A 9,716-nucleotide genomic window follows, 5' to 3' on the forward strand; every position below is an offset into this window, starting at 1 on the left:
ATTCCGCACAACTAACCAGCAAGTGCACTGGGTCGTCCAAGTAATACCTTACGTGAGTAAGGGTCGATCCCACGGAGATTGTCGGCTTGAAGCAAGCTATGGTTATCTTGTAACTCTTAGTCAGGATATCAATAATTCTTAGGTTTAATTGTGAAAAGTAGAAGAACATGAAATAAATACTTGTTTTGCAGTAATAGAGAACAGGTTGAGGTTTTGGAGATGCTCTATCTTCTGAATCTCTGCTTTCCTACTGTCTTCTTCTTCATACACGCAAGGCTCCTTCCATGGCAAGCTGTATGTAGGGTTTCACCGTTGTCAATGGCTACCTCCCATCTTCTCAGTGAAAATGTTCAACGCGCTCTGTCACAGCACGACTATTCATCTGTCGGTTCTCGATCATGTCGGAATAGAATCCAATGATTCTTTTGCGTCTGTCACTGACGCCCCATAATCGCGAGTTTGAAGCTCGTCACAGTCATTCAATCCCTGAATCCTACTCAGAATACCACAGACAAGGTTTAGACCTTCCGGATTCTCAAGAATGGCCACCAATATATTCTAGCTTATACCACGAAGATTCTGGCTAAAGAATCCAAGAGATATCCACTCAATCTAAGGTAGAACGGAGGTGGTTGTCAGGCACATATTCATAGGTGAGAATGATGATGAGTGTCACGGATCATCACATTCATTAAGTTGAGGAGCAAGTGATATCTTAGAATGGAAACAAGCGTTTTTGAATGAAAAACAGTAGTAATTGCATTAATCCATCAAGACACAGCAGAGCTCCTCACCCCCAACCATGGGGTTTAGAGACTCATGCCATAGAAGGTACAATATGAAACGTGTAAAGTGTCATGAGGTACAGATACAATGTCAAAAGATCCTATTTATAGTGAACTAGTAACCTAGGATATACAGAAATGAGTAAATGACATAAAAATCCACTTCCAAGGTACCACTTGGTGTGTGCTTGGGCTGAGCATGGAAGCTTTCATGTGTAGAGACTTTTCCTGGAGTTAAATGCCAGCTTTTTTGCCAGTTTGGGCGTTTAACTCCAACTTTTGTGCTAGTTCCGGCGTTAAACGCCGGGAATTCTGAAGTTGATTTGCAACGCCTGTTTGGGCCATCGAATCTCGGACAAAGTATGGACTATTATACATTGCTGGAAAGCCCAGGATGTCTACTTTGCAACACAATTGAGAGCGCGCCAATTGGGCTTCTGTAGCGCTATAAAATCCACTTTGAGTGCAGGGAGTTCAGAATCCAACATCATCTGCAGTCCTTTTTCAGCCTCTGAATCAGATTTTTGCTCAGGTCCCTCAATTTCAGCCAGAAATTACCTGAAATCACAGAAAAATACACAAACTCATAGTAAAGCCCAGAAAAGTGAATTTTAAATAAAAACTCATAAAAACATTCTAAAAACTAACTAAAATGTTCTAAAAACATACTAAAAACAGTGCCAAAAAGCGTATAAATTATCCGCTCATCACAACACCAAACTTAAATTGTTGCTTGTCCCTAAGCAACTGAAAATCAAATAGGATAAAAAGAAGAGAACATACTATAGACTCCAAAATATCAATAAAACTTAGCTCTAATTAGATGAGCGGGACTAGTAACTTTTTGCCTCTGAACAGTTTTGGCATCTCACTTTATCCTTTGCAGTTTAGAATGATTGGCATCTATAGGAACTCAGAATTCAGATAGTGTTATTGATTCTCCTAGTTAAGTATGATGATTCTTGAACACAGCTACTTTATGAGTCTTGGCTGTGGCCCAAAGCACTCTGTCTTCCAGTATTACCACTGGATACATACATGCCACAGACACATAACTGGGTAAACCTTTTCAGATTGTGACTCAGCTTTGCTAGAGTCCCCAATTAGAGGTGTCCAGGGTTCTTAAGCACGCTCTTTTTGCCTTGGATCACTTTTTATTTTTACCCTTGCCTTTTTGTTTAAAAAGGGCTATTGGCTTTTTCTGCTTTTTTCTTTTTTTGAATTCACTGCTTTTTCTTGCTTCAAGAATCAATCTGATGATTTTTCTGATCCTCAATAACATTTCTCCTTTTCCATCATTCTTTCAAGAGCCAACAAGTTTAACATTCTTTAATCATCAAATTCAAAAGACATATGCACTGTTTAAACATTCATTCAGAAAACAAAAAGTATTGTCACCACATCAAACTAATTCAACTAGTTTCAGAGATGAATTCAAAATCCTGTACTTCTTGTTCTTTTATGATTAAAGCATTTTTTATTTAAGAGAGGTGATGGATTCATAGGTCATTCATAGCTTTAAGACATGAACCTTAAATTTTATTAATCATGAATTAAGAACAAGACTCAAAAATAAATATAAGATAAGACTAATAGTAATAGAAAACAGAAATTTAAATGACTCTAAAATAGACTTGATAGCGCGAAATTGTGAACAATACTTTTCACAACTCTCATAATCCCCGGTAATGAATCCAAAAACTTGGTGTTCAATACCATGGCATAAACACAACTTCGCACAACTAACCAGCAAGTGCACTGGGTCGTCCAAGTAATAAACCTTACGCGAGTAAGGGTCGATCCCACGGAGATTGTCGGTATGAAGCAAGCTATGGTCACCTTGTAAATCTTAGTCAGGCAGACTCAGATGGGTATAGATGATGAATAAAACATAAAGATAAAGATAGAGATACTTATGTAATTCATTGGTAGGAATTTCAGATAAGCGTATGAAGATGCTTGGTCCCTTCCGTCTCTCTGCTTTCCTACTGTCTTCATCCAATCCTTCTTACTCCTTTCCATGGCAAGCTTATGCAAGGGTTTCACCGTTGTCAGTGGCTACCTCCCATCCTCTCAGTGGAAATGTTCAACGCACCCTGTCACGGCACGGCTATCCATCTGTCGGTTCTCAATCAGGCCGGAATAGAATCCAGTGATTCTTTTGCGTCTGTCACTAACGCCCCGCCTTCAGGAGTTTGAAGCACGTCACAGTCATTCAATCATTGAATCCTACTCAGAATACCACAGACAAGGTTAGACCTTCCGGATTCTCTTGAATGGCGCCATCAGTTCTTGCCTATACCACAAAGACTCTGATCTCACGGAATAGCTGGCTCGTTTGTCAGGCGAGCACTCGGTTGTCAGGCGATCAACCATGCATCGTGTATCAGGAATCCAAGAGATATTCACCCAATCTAAGGTAGAACGGAGGTGGTTGTCAGTCACATGTTCATAGGTGAGAATGATGATGAGTGTCACGGATCATCACATTCATCAAGTTGAAGAACAAGTGATATCTTGGACAAAGAACAAGCGGAATTGAATAGAAGAACAATAGTAATTGCATTAATACTCGAGGTACAGCAGAGCTCCACACCTTAATCTATGGTGTGTAGAAACTCCACCGTTAAAAATACATAAGAACAAGAGTGATCATTGGCTTCGGCTCCAGAGAGGGAACCAGAAAAACCAAGATCAAAATACAATAGTAAAAGGTCCTACTTATAGAAAACTAGTAGCCTAAGGTTTACAAAGATGAGTAAATGACATAAAAATCCACTTCCGGGCCCACTTGGTGTGTGCTTGGGCTGAGCATTGAAGCATTTTCGTGTAGAGACTCTTCTTGGAGTTAAACGCCCGCTTTTATGCCAGTTTGGGCGTTTAACTCCCATTTTGGTGCCAGTTCCGGCATTTAACGCTGGGAATTCTGAGGGTAACTTTGAACGCCGGTTTGGGCCATCAAATCTTGGGCAAAGTATGGACTATCATATATTGCTGGAAAGCCCAGGATGTCTACTTTCCAACGCCGTTGAGAGCGAGCCAATAGGGCTTCTGTAGCTCCAGAAAATCCACTTCGAGTGCAGGGAGGTCAGAATCCAACAGCATCTGCAGTCCTTTTCAGTCTCTGAATCAGATTTTTGCTCAGGTCCTTCAATTTCAGCCAGAAAATACCTGAAATCACAGAAAAACACACAAACTCATAGTAAAGTCCAGAAAAGTGAATTTTAACTAAAAACTAATAAAAATCTACTAAGAACTCAACTAAAATTGCTAAAAACATACTAAAAACAATGCCAAAAAGCGTATAAATTATCCGCTCATCACAACACCAAACTTAAATTGTTGCTTGTCCTCAAGCAACTGAAGATCAAATAAGATAAAAAGAAAAGAATATGCAATGAATTCCAAAAACATCTATGAAGATCAGTATTAATTAGATGAGCGGGGCTTTTAGCTTTTTGCCTCTGAACAGTTTTGGCATCTCACTCTATCCTTTGAAACTCAGAATGATTGGCTTCTTTAGGAACTCAGAATCCAGATAGTGTTATTGATTCTCCTAGTTGAGTATGATGATTCTTGAACATAGCTACTTTATGAGTCTTGGCCGTGGCCCAATGCACTCTGTCTTCCAGTATTACCACCGGATACATACATGCCACAGACACATAATTGGGTGAACCTTTTCAGATTGTGACTCAGCTTTGCTAGAGTCCCCAATTAGAGGTGTCCAGGGTTCTTAAGCACACTCTTTTTGCCTTGGATCACAACTTTATTTCTTTCTTTTTCTTTCTTTTTCTCTTTCTTTTTTTTCGTTTTTTTTTTCGAAATTTTTCTTTTTTTTTTAAATTCACTGCTTTTTCTTGCTTCAAGAACCATTTTGATGATTTTTCAGATCCTCAGTAACATGTCTCCTTTTTCATCATTCTTTCAAGAGCCAACATTCATGAATCACAAATTCAAAAGACATATGCACTGTTTAAGCATACATTCAGAAGACAAAAGAAATGCCACCACATCAAAATAATCAAACTGTTATAAAATTCAAAATTCATGCAATGCTCTCTTTTTTTTTTCAATTAAGAACATTTTTCATTTAAGAAAGGTGATGGATTCATAGGACATTCATAACTTTAAGGCATAGACACTAAGACACTAATGATCATAAGACACAAACATGGACAAACATAAGCATTAATTTTTGAAAAAACAGAAAAATAAAGAACAAGGAGATTAAAGAACGGGTCCACCTCAGTGATGGTGGCTTGTTCTTCCTCTTGAAGGTCTTATGGAGTGCTTGAGCTCCTCAATGTCTCTTCCTTGTCTTTGTTGCTCCTCTCTCATGATTCTTTGATCTTCTCTAATTTCATGGAGGAGGATGGAATGTTCTTGGTGCTCCACCCTTAGTTGTCCCATGTTGGAACTCAATTCTCCTAGGGAGGTGTTCAGTTGCTCCCAATAGTTTTGTGGAGGAAAGTGCATCCCTTGAGGCATCTCAGGGATCTCATGATGAGAGGGGTCTCTTGTTTGCTCCATCCTTTTCTTAGTGATGGGCTTATCCTCATCAATGGGGATGTCTCCCTCTATGTCAACTCCAACTGAATAACAGAGGTGACAAATGAGATGAGGAAAGGCTAACCTTGCTAAGGTAGAGGACTTGTCCGCCACCTTATAGAGTTCTTGGGCTATAACCTCATGAACTTCCACTTCTTCTCCAATCATGATGCTATGAATCATGATGGCCCGGTCTAGAGTGACTTCGGACCGGTTGCTAGTGGGAATGATTGAGCGTTGGATAAACTCCAACCATCCTCTAGCCACGGGTTTGAGGTCATGCCTTCTCAATTGAACCAGCTTTCCTCTTGAATCTCTCTTCCATTGGCGCCCTCTTCACAAATGTCAGTGAGGACTTGGTCCAACCTTTGATCAAAGTTGACCCTTCTAGTGTAAGGATGTTCATCTCCTTGCATCATGGGCAAATTGAATGCCAACCTTACACTTTCCGGACTAAAATCCAAGTATTTCCCCCGAACCATAGTAAGATAATTCTTTGGATCCGGGTTCACACTTTGATCATGGTTCTTGGTGATCCATGCATTGGCATAGAACTCTTGAACCATTAAGATTCCGACTTGTTGAATGGGGTTGGTAAGAACTTCCCAACCTCTTCTTCGGATCTCATGTCGGATCTCCGGATATTCACCCTTTTTGAGTGAAAAAGGGACCTCGGGGATCACCTTCTTCAAGGCCACAACTTCATAGAAGTGGTCTTGATGCACCCTTGAGATGAATCTTTCCATCTCCCATGACTCGGAGGTGGAAGCTTTTGCCTTCCCTTTCCTCTTTCTAGAGGTTTCTCCGGCCTTGGATGCCATAAATGGTTATGGAAAAACGAAAAAGCAACGCTTTTACCACACCAAACTTAAAAAGTTTGCTCGTCCTCGAGCAAAAGAAGAAAGAAGAGAGTAGAAGAAGAAGAAATGAGGAAGAAGGGAATGGCTTTTGTGTTCAGCCAAAGAGGGGGAGAAGTGGTGTTTAGGTTTTGTGAAAATGAAGGGGTGAAGAAGGGTATATATAGGGGAGGGGGAAGGGTAAGGTTCGGTCAAGTGAGGGTGGGTTTGGGAGGGAAAGTGGTTTGAATTTGAATGGTGAGGTAGGTGGGGTTTTATGAAGGATGGATGTGAGTGGTGAAGAGGAGAGAGAGTGGTGGGGTTGGTGGGGATCCTATGGGGTCCACAGATCCTGTGGTGTCAAGGAAAAGTCATCCCTGCACCAAATGGCATGCAAAATCACGTTTTGAGCCAATTCTGGCGTTAAACGCCGGGCTGGTGCCCATTTCTGGCGTTTAACGCCAGGTTCTTGCCCTTTTCTGGCGTTTAACGCCAGTCTGGTGCCCCTTTCTGGCGTTAAACGCCCAGAATGGTGCCAGACTGGGCGTTAAACGCCCACTTGCTAGCCTTACTGGCGTTTAAACGCCAGTAAGTTCTTCCTCCAGGGTGTGCTGTTTTTCTTCATGTTTTTTATTCTGTTTTTGCTTTTTCAATTGATTTTGTGACTTCTCATGATCATCAACCTACAAAAAAACATAAAATAACAAAAGAAAATAGATAAAATATAACATTGGGTTGCCTCCCAACAAGCGCTTCTTTAATGTCAGTGGCTTGACAAATGGCTCTCATGGAGCCTCACAAATGATCAGAGCAATGTGGGAACCTCCCAACACCAAACTTAGAGTTTGAATGTGGGGGTTCAACACCAAACTTAGAGTTTGGTTGTGGCCTCCCAACACCAAACTTAGAGTTTGACTGTGGGGGCTTTGTTTGACTCTGATTTGAGAGAAGCTCTTCATGCTTCCTCTCCATGGTGACAGAGGGATATCCTTGAGCCTTAAACACAAAGGATTCTTCATTCATTTAAATGATCAGTTCGCCTCTATCAACATCAATCACAGCCTTTGCTGTGGCTAGGAAGGGTCTGCCAAGGATGATGGTTTCATCCATGCACTTCCCAGTCTCTAGGACTATGAAATCAGCAGAGATGTAATGGTTTTCAATCTTCACCAAAACATCCTCTACAAGTCCATGAGCTTGTTTTCTTGAGTTGTCTGCCATCTCTAATGAGATTCTTGCAGCTTGCACCTCAAAGATCCCTAGCTTCTCCATTACAGAGAGAGGCATGAGGTTTACACTTGACCCTAAGTCACACAGAGCCTTCTTGAAGGTCATGGTGCCTATGGTACAAGGTATTGAAAACTTCCCAGGATCTTGTCTCTTTTGAGGTAATTTCTGCCTAGACAAGTCATACAGTTCTTTGGTGAGCAAAGGAGGTTCATTCTCCCAAGTCTCATTTCCAAATAACTTGTCATTTAGCTTCATGATTGCTCCAAGGTATTTAGCAACTTGCTCTTCAGTGACATACTCATCCTCTTCAGAGGAAGAATACTCATCAGAGCTCATGAAAGGCAGAAGTAAGTCCAATGAAATCTCTATGGTCTCATTTTGAGCTTCAGATTCCCATGGTTCCTCATTAGCGAACTCATTGGAGGTCAGTGCACGCCCATTGAGGTCTTCCTCAGTGGCGTTCACTTCCTCTCCTTCCTCTCCAAATTCGGCCATGTTGATGGCCTTGCACTCTCCTTTTGGATTTTCTTCTGTATTGCTTGGGAGAGTACTAGGAGGGAGTTCAGTAACTTTCTTGCTCAGCTGTCCCACTTGTGCCTCCAAATTCCTAATGGAGGACCTTGTTTCAGTCATGAAACTTTGAGTGGTTTTGATCAGATCAGAGACCATAGTTGCTAAGTTAGAGGGGTTCTGCTTAGAATTCTCTGTCTGTTGCTGAGAAGATGATGGAAAAGGCTTGCCATTGCTAAACCTGTTTCTTCCACCATTATTGTTGTTGAAACCTTGTTGAGGTCTCTATTGATCCTTCCATGAGAAATTTGGGTGATTTCTCCATGAAGAATTATAGGTGTTTCCATAGGGTTCTCCTAGGTAATTCACCTCTTCCATTGAAGGGTTCTCAGGATCATAGGCTTCTTCTTCAGATGAAGCATCCTTAGTACTGCTTGGTGCATTTTGCATTCCAAATAGACTTTGAGAAATCAAATTGACTTGTTGAGTCAATATCTTGTTCTGAGCCAGAATGGCATTCAGAGTATCAATCTCAAGAACTCCTTTCTTCTGATTTGTCCCATTGTTCACAGGATTCCTTTCAGAAATGTACATGAATTGGTTATTTGCAACCATTTCAATCAGCTCTTGAGCTTCTGCAGGCGTCTTCTTCAAATGAAGAGATCCTCCAGCAGAGCTATCCAAAGACATCTTGGATAGTTCAGAGAGACCATCATAGAAAATACCTATGATGCTCCATTCAGAAAGCATGTCAGAAGGACATTTTCTGATTAATTGTTTGTATCTCTCCCAAGCTTCATAGAGGGATTCTCCATCCTTCTGTCTGAAGGTTTGGACTTCCACTCTAAGCTTACTCAATTTTTGAGGTGGAAAGAACTTTGCCAAGAAGGCATTGACTAGCTTTTCCCATGAGTCCAGGCTTTCTTTAGGTTGTGAGTCCAACCATGTCCTAGCTCTATCTCTTACAGCAAAAGGGAATAGCATTAGTCTGTAGACCTCAGGGTCAACCCCATTAGTCTTGACAGTGTCACAGATTTGCAAGAATTCAGCTAAAAACTGATGAGGATCTTCCAATGGAAGTCCATGGAACTTGCAATTCTGTTGCATTAGAGAAACTAATTGAGGCTTAAGCTCAAAGTTGTTTGCTTCAATGGCAGGGATAGAGATGCTTCTCCCATAGAAGTCGGGAGTAGGTGCAGTAAAGTCACCCAGCACCTTCCTTGCATTGTTGGCATTGTTGTTGTTTTCGGCTGCCATGTCTTCTTCTTTGAAGATTTCTGTTAGGTCCTCTGTAGAGAGTTGTGCCTTAGCTTCTCTTAGCTTTCGCTTCAAGGTCCTTTCAGGTTCAGGGTCAGCTTCAACAAGAATGCCTTTGTCTCTGCTCCTGCTCATATGAAAGAGAAGAGAACAAGAAAATATGGAATCCTCTATGTCACAGTATAGAGATTCCTTGAGGTGTCAGAAGAACAGAAAAATAGAAGAAAGAGGTAGAAGAATTCGAACTTAATCAGATAGAGTTCGAATTGTGCATTGAGAAGGAGTGGTACTCCATAAATAGAAGGATGTGGGAAGAGGGGAAGAGAATTTTCGAAAATTAATTAAAAATTTTTTAAAATCATTTTGAAAATTTGATTGATAATTTTCGAAAACTCAAAGTGGAAAAAGAATCAAGTGATTTTTGAAAAAGATTTTGAAATTAGAAGTCAAAAAGATTTGATTGAAAACTATTTTGAAAAAGATGAGGTTAAGAAGATATGATTGGTTTTAAAAAATATGTGATTGAGAAGATATGATTTGAAAACAA

The 9,716-nt window shown here is 40.6% G+C and overlaps 1 non-coding gene across 1 annotated transcript; it reads left to right on the forward strand.

Annotated features, from left to right (window-relative positions):
* Positions 1-8,656: 8,656 nt before the first annotated feature.
* LOC130943215 (small nucleolar RNA R71) lies at positions 8,657-8,764 on the forward strand. Its single transcript, XR_009071743.1, has one exon. It is a non-coding gene; the product is annotated as a small nucleolar RNA R71 (small nucleolar RNA).
* The last annotated feature ends 952 nt before the right edge of the window (positions 8,765-9,716 follow it).

This window comes from Arachis stenosperma, chromosome 7 (assembly GCF_014773155.1).
Source record: "Arachis stenosperma cultivar V10309 chromosome 7, arast.V10309.gnm1.PFL2, whole genome shotgun sequence".
Taxonomy (NCBI): Eukaryota; Viridiplantae; Streptophyta; class Magnoliopsida; order Fabales; family Fabaceae; genus Arachis; species Arachis stenosperma.